This window comes from Tamandua tetradactyla, chromosome 5 (assembly GCF_023851605.1).
Source record: "Tamandua tetradactyla isolate mTamTet1 chromosome 5, mTamTet1.pri, whole genome shotgun sequence".
In the NCBI taxonomy this organism is placed as follows: Eukaryota; Metazoa; Chordata; class Mammalia; order Pilosa; family Myrmecophagidae; genus Tamandua; species Tamandua tetradactyla.
The window spans coordinates 84,716,868-84,730,574 of NC_135331.1; the positions used below are offsets into that span (position 1 = coordinate 84,716,868).

The 13,707-nt window shown below is 40.9% G+C and overlaps 1 long non-coding RNA gene and 1 pseudogene across 3 annotated transcripts in view; one reads left to right on the top strand and one right to left on the bottom strand.

The window, feature by feature from the left end:
* Positions 1-81: 81 nt before the first annotated feature.
* The window catches only part of LOC143684320 (uncharacterized), a 135,283-nt gene continuing 121,657 nt past the window's right edge, over positions 82-13,707 (top strand). For all 3 annotated transcript variants that reach the window (XR_013175984.1, XR_013175986.1, XR_013175985.1), the window contains exon 1: positions 82-849. This is a non-coding gene — a long non-coding RNA (uncharacterized LOC143684320). The remainder of the gene's footprint in view (positions 850-13,707) is intronic.
* Positions 11,527-13,371, bottom strand: LOC143684319 (phosphatidylinositide phosphatase SAC2 pseudogene; annotated as a pseudogene).

Here is a 13,707-nt window from a genome sequence, read left to right on the forward strand (position 1 = left end):
CCTTCCAATCGGAGCCGTCGTCTCTCTACGTCACAGATCACCGGGCCAATCCCCGGGGGAGGTGGGGCAGCGGCGGCCGAGGAAAAGAAAACGAAAGGCGCTGAGATTGGGCTGCGCAGTAGCGACTACTCGGCTTCGGTGTGGAGTGCTGGGTGCTGTGCTACTGACGGAGCGGGAGCCGCTTTTTGAGGCCTTTGGGTCCCGTGAGTCTCCTGTGTAGGTTCTGGGGTGCAAGAATCTCGTTGCCGCCCCCCCCGAGGACCTCTGGTACCCTGTCGCGGCCCCGGGTTGCATCGGGATTGGCGCGGCTTTGCGGTTAGCCCTCGCCGGCAGCTCAACTTTACACCTGACTTCCGCCCCAGCTCGGCCTGAATGTGCTTCCAGGACTAGACAGGATCTTACCAAGCAAAAATTCTCAGGAGCCTATTTACAAAAGTTAACTCCCATTGTGGCAAGCCTATGATAACTTTATGGAAAATACACTTAAACAAGGCAGACATTATTGCCCCCATTCCACAGAAGGGGAAACGGAGGTTCCAAGAGCTCGGCGGCCGGACTCGCTTAGTGGGTGCTGTTCCCGCCCTGGGCTCTGAATTCAGAAACCCAGAGCCGCCAGAGCGGCGGGGAGCCTTCCGCCAGACTCCGCGCAGCCCAGCGGCCCGGAAGCTGACGACGCGGAAGCGTCCCAGGCTGCCAACAGCAAGCGTCCCTGGGCCGCCACACAGGGCCCAGAGACGGTTCACCCCCACGTGCTGCTGTTGTCTGATCCCAGGCATAGCCGCAAGAAAATCCCCCAGTCTACCCAGGGCAGTCGCCTCCTCTGCTTGGTGGTAGGGGCTGATTTAGAAGGTATGGCAGGAATTCTCCAGTTCAGCCAGTGTCCTACGGATGGGGGGGGGGGGTGGAATATAGGGGGGAAGGGCACTGGTTGGAGTTTTGTTTTCTAATCATCTCTCAACGCCAGTCCTTTTGCCACCCCGCTTGGGCTGGCGTGAGGCCTGGGAGTGGGGGTAATCTTCATGGCCAGATGTGTTCAAGGACCCTAAATCCTATTACCTGTCTGGCCTCTCTTCCCCTGCAGGGGCTGGGAGAATTTGGAGGGAGTGCTCTGGGTTTGGTGTGGTGGTGATAGTGGAGAAGGATGGAGGATTGGAAGAAATCATGCCCACAACTGACAGCCAGGATTTCCCAAGCTTTTCTCCCTTTTTCCAGCCGTGTGATTCCTGTTGCCGTCTCACAGCCTCTAGGGCTGGGAGGAGAACGGACCTCTCCTGGTGGGCAAGACTGCAGGACCTGTGCTGGGGGATTGGTCTCAGCACATCCTAGACCCTCCAGGTGCCTGCTGTTTCACTTGGTGTTGTAGGGAGAAAGCATGTGTAAAATGCTCCTTAAATGATTTAGTGCTATGAATCTGTCCTCAACCTGTCCTTAGGAGGTAAGTGCCTCACTCACAGGCCCTTCTTTGCACCCTCCAGCCATAAATGGCCACTCATTCTCCAGGTTAAAATTCTCTGATGTCTTCTAGCACACAAAGAAGGCATCTGCAGGGCCTGGGGTACAGGACATGACCTCCTGTTTATCTTTCTAACCTCTGTCATACCACTTATCCCTCAGTCCCTCTGCTTCAACCTTTCTTGTCTGGAACAATTCTGTCTCATTTGCTTTTGTGGCTGCCCCCTTCGTTATCAGTCATGTCTCTACTTAATTGGCATCTAAGAAAGGCCTTCCTCTACCACCCAGTCTTAATCAGTTTTCCATTGTGAATCATTCTTTTCATCTTCATGCATTTGCCACCATTTGAGAGCACCTTGTTTGTTTCTCTGCCATGTGTTTATCTTCCATTTCCCCTACCCATGCAAGTCTCATGAGAATGGAGATGTTGCCTGTCTTAGTTTCTCAGAGCTGCTATGACAAATGTCTTTTTCTGGTTGGTCTAACAATAGGAATTTTTTGGTTCAAGGTTTTGAAGGTAGAAGTTCAAAGCTGAGATGTCAGCAAGGCCATGCTTTTCACGGAGTGGGTAGTGTTGTGATGGCACTCTTCCGTTATGTGTTTCTCTCTCTCTTTGTCTTTGTCTGTCTCTCTTCCTCCTACTGCTTCAGGCTTCTGCTTGTTTCTGGCTTCCCATTTTCTTGTTCAGTTTCCTTTGTTTATAAAGACCGTTGCCATGTAGGATTGAGGCCTACCTTCATTTAGTTTGGCCACATCTAAACAGGATCTTTGAAGATCCTATCCAGAAATGAGTCCACACCCTGACTCATCTTAACATATTTAATGATACAATTTACAAGTGGATTCACAGGAACCCAGATTAAGATTTGAGCATGTTTTTTGTGGAGTACCTGATTCAAACTATCACAATTGGCATTTCACAACGGTCTTTGTGCTTGTTTGAAGCTGTTGTGTACCCCTTTTCTGGATACTCTAATTCTGATTCAATATTGTTGTTTGGAACCTTTTTGATTAATTTGTTTCCATGGAGATATGACCCATCCACTTGTAGGGGGGCCTTTTGATTAGGTGGTTTCCATGGAGATGTGTCTCCACCCATTCAAGGTTGGGTCACATACTGGAGCCTTTTAAGAGGGAACCATTTTGGATAAAGCTTTAGAGTTGATAGCACCAAGAGGAGACCCAGACAGAAAGAAAATTCGCCCCCACCCCCCCCCCCCAATTTGAAGAAGTTGGGAGAGAAAGCTAGCAGACATTACCATGTGCCTTCCCAGCTAACAGAAACCCCGAACCTCATCAGCTCTTTCCTGCATCAAGATGTCTTTCTCTGGATGTCTTAGTTTGGACATTGCAATGGCCGTCGAACTATAAACTTGCAACTTAATAGATTCCCTGTTTAAAAGTCACTTCATTTCTGGTATATTTGCATTCCAGCAGCTTTAACAAACTAATACAGCCTAGCTCTACCACTCAGTTTGAATCAGTACTCTATTGTTCATTGTTCTGTTTCATCTTCATGCATTTGTCACCATTTGAAAGCATCTTGTTTATTTCTTTGTTGTGTATTACTTTCCATCTCCCCTGTACACCCCGCCCCCCACATACATATAATGTGAGTTCCTTGAGAGCAGAGATATTTCCTGTGTCCCTTGCAGGTGGCATAAATATAGGTTGAAAGAATGATCTCTGCTTGGACCTTTCTGGAAGCTTCCTAAAACAGCTCTGCTTGGCTGCTATAACAGTCATGCACTCCCTTCCCCCACCACACCACGTAGGGCTGATGCAACTTTAAGTGGAAATAAGGGCAATGGAAATGGTTTCTGGAACACTGGGAATTCCAAGGCCTGTTTGTGGTCCCAGGCCGTTTTGTAGTAGCACACAGTGGTACCTGCTCCTGTAATCAGTGGGCTCTGAGACTGACTGGTTCTCCCTGGATTCTCAGAATGGAGTTAAAATTCCTTCTTTCAGCTCCCCAGTCCTATGATCTTGCCAGATAGAGACCATGCAGTATGTGGAGCTGGTTAAGAGTTTGAGTTTGGAGACGGACAGCATGGGTTCAAATCCTCTCTGCTATTTTCTGTATGACTTTAGGGAGGAATTGCTTAACTCTATGTACCACAGGTTCTTTCTCTGCAAAATGGAGCAAATAATTATATCTACTTCTTAGAGCTGTTATGAAGATGAAATGAAATAATAAATGTAAAGCCCTTAAAACAGTGAAAAGTAATGCTTAGGCCAGAGAGTATGATATAATCACTTACATATGAAAATAGAATCTTAAATCAAACACGATTTGGTATGTATGTTAAGCAGTTCTGGCTTAACCTGAGAAAGAACTAGGGGTGGCCTAGTTCTTTGTAGAACTGTGAATCTTGGGAACCTAGTATAGGCTTACTGAATTAAAATATGGCATTCAGAAATCTCAGGGTATACTTCAAAATGCCAGTACACTTGGAAAGATGCCCTCCAAACAGACAATTGAAACTACTTAAAAGTATGAAGTTCCCATTGGTAAAGGTGCAGAACATTTATTTGAATTGTTTTTGTGAAGAATATTTGGGTTTTGCGGCTTGAGTGAATGCATGAAACAATTTCTCTAAAGGAAAAGCCAAAAGTTCAGTGAACTCAACTATGTTTTAAGCCAGTGTATTAGTTAGGGTTCTCTAGAGAAACAGAATCAACAGAGAACACTCGCAAATATAAAATATATAAAAGCATCTTACGTGACCATGGGAATGCAGAGTCCAAAATCCACAGGGCAGGCTGTGAAGCCAATGACTCTGATGGAGGGTCTGAACAAACTCCACAGGAGAGACTTGCCAGTCGAAGCAGGAATAGCACCTGTCTCTTCTGAATCCTCCTTAAAAGACTTCCCGTGATTAGATTAAGCATCACTCATTGCAGAAGACACTCCCCTTTGGCTGATTACAAATGGAATCAGCTGTGGATGCAGCTGATGTGATCATGATCTAATTCTATGAAATGTCATCATTGCAACAGACAGGCCAGCACTTGCCCAACCATTCAAACAGGTACCACAACTTGGCCAAGTTGACACATGAATCTGACCATGACAGCCAGTATTTCTGTTTTCTAGCAGAAGCTTTGAGTAATAAAGAAACAAGGAACTTTTATGCTATAAGAACTGGGAGCTTTTGTGCTGAGAACTGGCTGCAGGTTTAAATAACAGGGTTAATTGTCCTTTTTTAAAAGGGGGAAAAAAGGACACCTTTATACTAATATCAGCTGCTGTGTTTTTAATAGAAACAAGATGGGCTATAGCAATCCATTAAAAAAAATTTTTTTTAAACATAACAAGATACAAACATGAACATTCTTACCATATGTCATTCCATTCTTGGTATATAATCAATAACTCACAATATCATCACATAGTTGTATATTCATCTCCATGATCATTTCTTAGAACATTTGCATCAATTCAGAAAAAAAAAGAAACTCATACAAACCATACCCCTTGCCCCCCCTTTCATTGATTGCTAGTATTTCCATCTACCCAATATATTTTAGCCTCTGTTTCCCCTCTATTTTTTTCTATACCCCTTATCACTCCCTTTCATTGATCACTAGCATTTCAATCTACTAAATTTATTTTAACATTTGTTCCCCTTATTATTTATTTATAATAAATATATAAACATATAATCCATATGTTTTACTCATCTGTCCATACGATAGATAAAAGTAGCATCAGACACAGGGTTTTCACAATCACACAGTCACATTGCAAAAGCTGTATCATACAGTCATCTTCAAGAAACATGACTACTGGGACACAGCTCTACATTTTCAGGCACTTCCCTCCAGGTTCTCCAATATATCTTAATAAATATATAATGCATAAGAATAACCTCCAGGATAATCTCTTGACTCTGTTTGAAATCTCTCAGCCGTTGACACTTCATTTTGTCCCATTTCTCTCTTCCCTTTTTTGGTCTAGAAGGCTTTCTCATTTCCTTAATGCTGAGGCCCCAGCTCATTCTAGGATTTTTGTCCCACATTGTCAGGAAGGTTTACACCCCTGGGAGTCGTGTCACATGTAGAGAAGGGGAGGGCAGTGAGTTTGCTCATCATGTTGGCTGAGAGAGAAAGAGAGGCCACATTTGAACAACAAAAGATGTTCTCTGGGGGTGACTCTTAGGCCTAATTTTAAGAAGGCTTAGCCTATCCTTTGTGGGGATAAGTTTCATATGGATAAACCCCAAGATTGAAGGCTTGGCGTATTACTTTGGTTGTCCCCACTGCTTGTGAGAATATCAGGAATTCTCCACATGGGGAAGTTGAATTATCCCCCTTTCTAGCCATTCCCCTAAGGGGACTTTTATAGTAATCAATTTTATGACTTCAATTGTCTTTTTAAATACTTTGTACTTCAAATTTGAGGACTTTTATGTTAAATGCCTTTTAGTTCAAAGGTTAGTGAAAATGTATTGAATAGTAAACAATGAGAAATTCAACTTTTAACTTTAAAATTTCTAGGAATTTTAAACTTTATGCAGTTATGGTGCAATTACAGCAGACTATGAAATAGAATACTGTTTTAGTTTCCTTGGCTGCTCAAGCAAATATCATACAATGGTCTGGCTTAAACAATGAAAATTTATTAGTTCATGGTTTTGAGGTTAAGAGAAAGTCCAAATCAAAGCGTCAAGGCAAAATTACTCATATAATTATCCAATAATTCCTAATATCACTTAATACTTAGTCTATACTCAAATTCCTTACTGTGTGACGTGGAGCATTTTCTAACAGGCCAACCAAAGAATAAACTAATTACATAAGGGTATGTTCCTTTTTCTTTGAATTAGCATTTTAGGTTATTTTACAACTCTTTATGTAGATGGTAACTTGTAGAAAAGTGATATGGTTGTAAATGATTCTTGGTCAGTAGCAGTGTAAACAAATTTTGTTCTGTAGTGATGGAAATGATATATGTCCAGTGCCTATGTGTATTCAGTCTCTTGATTTTCTTTGAACTAGTTCTCTTTTGCTAATCCCCTTGTTAATCCCTTTTAAAATGTGCTCACTTTAAATTTGTGTGGAGTCATATTTTTAACTTTTTGAAAATTATGTTTTGACAATACATTTTATTTTACATCTCTTAATTCTCTATTTATCTACAGCATCCACTCTTCCTTTTTCTTTCATGCAATTAATTTGTTGGAAAAACCAATTCATTTGTTCTGTAGAAAATTCCACATTATGGAATTGGCTATTTGCTTCCTCATGGTGTCAATTAAGTTGTTCCTCTATCTTCCATATTTCTTGTAGTTAAATCTGGAGGCTTTATTAGATTTGGGTTCCAATTATTTTAGAACTGTTATGTTGGTAACATATATAAAACCTAAAACTTCCCATTTAACCACTTTCAAGTATACAATTCATTGGTGTTAATCACATTCACAAAATTGTGGTACCATCAAAACCATCCATTACCAAAGCATTTCCATTCCCCTAAACAGAAACTCTGTACCAATTAAGCATTAACTGCCACACCCCCACTCCTACCTCCAGAAACCTGTATTCTAATTTCTAACTCCATGATTTTGCATAATCTGTTTATTTTTTTTTCCATATAAATGAGATCATACAATATTTGTCTTTTGTGTCTGGCTTATTTCACTCAACATGAGGTTATCATCCATGTTGTACCATGTATCAGAACTCCATTCCTTTTCATGGTGGAATAATTTTCCATTGTATGTATATTCCAATCTATTCATCTGTTCCTGGGCACTTAGGTTGCTTCCACCTTTTGACTATTATGAATAATAATGCTATGAACATCATCATGCAATATCTGTTTTCTATTCCCTACTTTCAGTTCTTTTGGGTATACCTGCAGGTGGGATTGCTGAGACATGTAGTAATTCTGTACTGAACTTTCTGAGGACGTGCCACACTGTTTTCCACAGCAGCTGTAATTGGGTTCAAATTTTGAAGGCAAGAAACTTCATAAGTGGTACTGTATATTTATTGTATCACGTGAAGAGGTACATGATCTCTGCTTGTCCCATTTTTAGTTATGTGCTAGTTTGAAATGATGTATGTACCCTAGAGAAGTCATGTTTTAATCCTAATCCCATTTTGTAAAGGCAGCCATTTCTTCTAATCCCTATTCAGTAATGTATGTTTGAAACTAATTAGATCATCCCCCTGGAGATGTGACTCAATCAAGAGTGATTGTGAAACTGGATTAGGTGAAGGTGTGTCTCCACCCATTTGGGTGGGTCTTGATTAGTTTATGGGAATACTATAAAAGAGGAAACATTTTGGAGATAGAGATTCAGAGAGAGCAGAGAACCTTGCAGCACCACAAAACAGAGAGTCCACAAGCCAGTGCTTTGGAGATGAAGAAGGAAAATGCCTCCCGGGAAGTGTCGTGAAGGGAAGCCAGGAGAGAAAGCTAGCAGATGATGCCATGTTTGCCACATGCCTTTTCGGATGAGAGAGAAACCCTGACCCCTGTTCACCATGTGCCTTCTCACTTGAGAGAGAAACCCTGAACTTCATCGGCCTTCTTGAACCAAGGTATCTTTCCCTGGAGGCCTTAATTTGGACATTTCTATAGACTTGTTTTAATTGGGACATTTTCTTGTCTGTAGAACTATAAACTAGCAACTTATTAAATTCCCCCTTTTAAAAGCCATTTCATTTCTGGTATATTGCATTCTGGCAGCTATAGAATGCTAGAACAAACTAGAACAAACGGTGATAAATTTTGTAGAAGATTCAGGCATCTTCAACCTGATTCCTCCATCCCCCATTGTGTCGGTTATGGTTTATTGACCCTCAGCTCCAAATTCACCCTTTTTGACTGTTCTCTGAAAATGGGCCTGAATCCTTTAAATATTTTTCTTATGCTAGCCAACACTGAAACTCTGCCAGTAGAAGATACAAGAGAGTTATTGCAGGAAAAATGATTTTGCTTCTTGGTTCTGGTGTGCTCCTTGCTAGGCTCCTGCATCAAGAACATGGCTTTTCAGACACCAGGCTCCTGCAGCATGAGAAGCTTCTCTTGCATCTGCTTTTGCAGTACACAGGGGTCAGCAGCACCCAGTGGTCAGCAGCTCCCAGGTGCCTGCCATGGGAGGTCTTACAATGGAGGGTCTCTGGTATGAACAGCCTTTCCCTGCACCCTGGAGGATAGATTTCTGGCAAATTCCAGAGGGCAGATTTCCAGCAAATTCTATACCAGGGCAGCATTACCTTAATTTCTCTGCCATCCTATGAGCCACCATCATGCTTTCCCCAACAGGGGTGATCTCAGCCCTAGGTGCTTTGTACCAGGCCTTTGGGAAGTGGCTGTTTCTTATCTTTGCTATTCCTATATTCTTTAGAATTCTTTTTACTTATTGCTGGTTGTTCTAGTTTGCTAGCTGCTGAAATGCAATATACCAGAAATGAAATGATTTTTAAAAAGGGGAATTTAATAAGTTGCTAGTTTATAGTTCAAAGGCTGAGAAAATGTCCCAATTAAAACAAGTCTATAGAAATGTCCAATCAAAGGCATCCAAGGAAAGATACCTTGGTTCAAGAAGGCTGATGAAGTTCAAGGTCTCTCTCTCTCAAGTGAGAAGACACATGGTGAACACAGTCACAGTTCCTTTCTTGGCTGGAAGGGCACATGGTGAGCAAGGCGTCATCAGCTAGCTTTCTCTCCTGCCTTCCTGTTTCATGAAGCTCCCCAGGAGAGGTTTTCCTTCTTCATCTCCAAAGCACTGGCTGGTGGACTCTCTTTCATGGTGCTACAGCATTCTCTGCTCTCTCTGAATCTCCTTCATTCTCCAAAATATTTCCTCTTTTATAGGACTCCAGAAACAAATCAAGACCCACTCAAATGGGTGGAGACATGCCTCCACCTAATCCAGTTCAACAACCACTGTTGATTAAATCACATATCCAGGGAGATGTTTCAAACATGCAATGTTGAATAGGGATTAGAAGAAGTCGCTGCCCTTACAAAATGGCATTAGGATTAAAACATGGCTTTTTTAGGGTACATACATCTTTTCAAACCAGCACACTGGTCAAACTTTCTGTGCCCATTTGAATCTGTTTTGGACCCCAGAAAAGCCATGTCTTTTAATCCTCATTAAATATTGCTGGGTTGGAACTTTTTGATTATCCATGGAGATGTGACCCACCCAATTATGGGTAGTAACTTTTGATTACATGGTTTCCGTGGTTCCGTTCAAGGTGGAGTTTACTTATTGGAGTCCTTTAAGAGGGAAATATTTTGGAAAAAGCTTCAGACTCTAGGCAGTAGGAGACCTTTGGAGATGAAGAAGGAAAATGCCCCCTTGGGAGCTTCATGAAATAAGAAGCCAGGAGAGAAAGCTAGCAGACTTCACCATGTGCCCTTCCAGCTGAGAGAGAAACCCTGAACTTCATCTGCCTTTCTTGAATGAAGGTAACCTCTTGTTGGTGCCTTAGTTTGGACATTTTCATAGGCTTAGAACTGTAAATTTGCAACTTAATAAATTCCCCTTTTTAAAAGCTGTTCTGTTTCTGATATATTGCATTCCAGCAGCTTGCAAACTAGAACACCCTCCTACTTTTATCCTCTGTTATAGTTGATATTTTTATATTTAACTATACCTATTCCTTTTTGTAATGAATAAATTATTTGTGGGTGATATTTTCAGACCACATGACTATCCTGTTCTTTAACAACTTTTCACTCATGATCCTTGCCTGAATCAACTGATACATTGGTGGTTGCAAAATAATGTTTATCTAATTCTAATTCTATCATGGCTTTGACATTTTAAAAAACTTTTTATTTTGAAATAATTTCAAACTTACAGGAAACTTCCAAAAAAATAGAGGAACAATACAGAGAACTCCAATATAACCCCTATCCAGATCCGCAGACCTTTGGTATTAGTTGACATTCCTCTAAAATGGATGGCCCCCCTACTGCTTTAAAAAAAAATAGATCATTCTGGACTTAGTCTTTCTTTTATTCAATGTCTTATTACCTATTACTAATATTCTTTTAGAAACTCAAATACTCATAAATTTGTCCAATGCAGGCCCTATTAAGCTGACTCTTGTGCTGTTTTTTTTTTTAATTGCAATGGTATTTTATTTTAAAGTCACAAGATTTGACACTTGAAAAAAATATACCACTAATAAATAACAAAAGTGGAAATGCATATCAAAGTTACAACAGACATAATGTTCAGCTGAGAATCACTTCAACAGAGTAAGGCTCTAAGATACAAGTCAAACCAGTATTTGTTTGGAATACAACGTGCAACTTTCTTAGTATATGGATTTCACAGAATAAGCACTGGTTCTGTGTGGTCAGAGTATAACCATAAAACCAGTTTTAACACAACTGTGCTTCAGACTAAATTTTCTATAATTGTGATAGTCTACACAAGATGTCAAATGCCCTCCTAGAAAAAATTAAAATTTGAAGATTTCCTTCTATAATTAGTAGTGTCAATACACATATATTCTTACCTTCCTGAAAACAGCAGGATTAAATTTAATAGATGCTGGTATACACATCCGATGTACTGCTTTATGACTGGCAAGTCTTAATGTTTCCAGACTGTGGGTATACAAGACAGCAGAATATTTTAAATTTGTTCAAGTTGAAAAGGAAAATTAGGATCAAATGGGCACATTTCTTGACTATACTGTCAACTCTCAATTAACCTCATAAGGAAGTTAAGCCACTAATATAAACCAAGGTGTTTTTTTTTCTAATGTTCAAATGATTTCCAAACTAGAAATCACTAGAACTGAATGGTATTTACCTTGTAGAGGCACTCCACTCAAAAATGAACAAAACAAATGGTAAAAAATGCTATTCCTCTCCACGTGTCCATGCCCATCCTTCAACACTCTGCCCACCCACTTCATTCCAAAAAGGTTTATTCCTGATTTCTTTTCAATTGCTTTGTAGGATATAAGCTACTCAGCCTACACTAATTCTAGGATGATACACTTCTGTGGTCTTGGCTCTCAACTTTGGCTATCTGCTCAGGATCAGACTCCCTTTAAAACCTTTTCCAGTAAACATAATTAGAATTTGTGATCCCTTATATTCAAAGACAGTACAATTATAAGAGGCTAATATGGGAAACCTTTTTGATGAAATAAAAGCCACCTGTAAGGATTCTTTGTAGCTAAAAACTAAATCTGAATTATTCGGGTCTGGCATTGCGTAAACATATTTTTAAGTTCATTTTGCTGGACCTCATTAACTACTTCAGGTTCTGCAGGACTCTTTTGAACTTTTGCCACTGCAAAGCTGATTCCATGAGTTAATCCAGCTTGGGTAATATTAGCAACCTGGACCATGGAACTTCGAATCTTTGCAAAGGGAGAGACAGCTCTGCTGCTACTGCTATCTGAAGGAGAAGGGGTTACATGAAGCCCTGTCTCAAGTTCAAGCATGCTGGATCCAGAGCTTGGGCTCTTTTGAGATACGACTGAATGTACTGGTTCAACAGACAAAAACTGTGGGCCTGTCACAGAAAAAGACACATCTAATTGAGAGGGTCGAGAAGGTGTCTGTCCTACTGCTTCAGATTGGGTGTCTTCACTAGAAACTTGATTGGTCACTTCATTTTTTTCCTCAGTAGCCTGCTGAGAAACAGACCTGGTCTCTGAAGGCTCGGCCATTTTGCTTTGTGCATCTTGTACAAATCTCTGGCAGTAAATATCCACAGGCTTGGCAAAGCCAGTCAAAATGTGTACATTGTCAGCAGACGGACTTTTCTTCAAAGGAGACTCATGGGCTTTTCCAAGCCCACTTTCATGATCCACAATACCCTCAGAAGGAATGTAAATGTTAACTTCAGTGCTGCTTACAGACTGGGATCGACTGCCTAATCGAGGTGCTGAAGCAATAATACCACAACTAGGAAGAACATAGTCTACTGGCCCTACATGCTCTAAAGAATTAACTAGCTGCCTGTCCTCATCACACTTGGAATTTGTAAGGAATTCATCAGAGTGATATGAGTCATTATCTGAAGATATTTCCCCTTCAGACTCTGCCTGGTCCTTACTATCCATCACACCTGTATTTTCCATGGTTTCAAGACTACTATCTGATTTCCAAAGATTTACTTTTAAGTTTGGTTTCAGAAAGTTAACTTTCATTTCAGGTTTTATAAAGTTTCCTAGCTTTCGTAGATTGCCAATGTTTACATTTGATTTGGTCTGTTTTACTTTTTGATTTAGAGAAGAAAATTTGCTCATGAGAAAATTCTTCCCTTGGGCCAAAGAGCCTTGGTTCTGAGATCTAATACCAATGATGTCTTCGTGAGGTTTACTGCTCTTCCTCTCAAGTTTTTTCTCAATTATAGGTACATCCAATCCCATGGCTTGCTTGGTGATCTGCAACATCTCCGCAATGCACTGAAGGGTATCTTTACCATCCTCTTCAGGATTACGCATCACAGCTCTCAGTGTGTGAAAATAGCCACTTGCTTCTTTATGTCTGTAGTGCAGTCGCATGCAGGAGAACTTTGGCTTACCAAAAAGAGTGGGCTCAGGACCTATTTCTAATTTTTCTAGGTCTTCCAGACTTAATCGTTGATATTGGTTTACTTTATCAACTTCATCATCATAATAGGCCACGTAGTAGGCAGAGTTAGAAAGCAGTAACAGCACATCCACATCTTTGTGAGTAGCATCAGTGAGGCTGCACTCTGAATATTGTTGCTGGAGCCAGGCCACAAAGATTACGTCACAACACATCTTTCAGTAAGAAATAATTAAATCTCACTCCTAATTAGTGTTACTTTCATCCTAGCTGCCTATTTTGGCATTATTATTTACATCAGTCCAACATGATCCTCAGCCAAAAACGTTATGTCCCAAAAGAATAAACACTTGGCACGTAACAGGCGGTCAAAAAATGTCAGCCCACCCTCCCCACCCCCGTTTTTATTGAAGTCTCAGATGCAGTTAATACTGAATTCCCCTACCTGTCCACCCCTCCCCTTAAAAAAAAATTTAATACGAAGAAGGAAAAAAAAACCCTTTAAGCACTTCCCCACCCCCGTGTTTGCAGCTCTAAAGGAGAAGCTGCTCTAATCATTTTTGTTTTCCCGCCACTGAGGCAAGCCCTCCTTCCATACTATGAAGACAAAAATTGCCAGCACCACATGAAGCCCAACCACTGCGACGATGGTCGCGTAAAAGGCGCTGTCTTCAGGGGACATTAACATGAGACTTTGAAAAAGGAGTAATTTACAGGAAAAA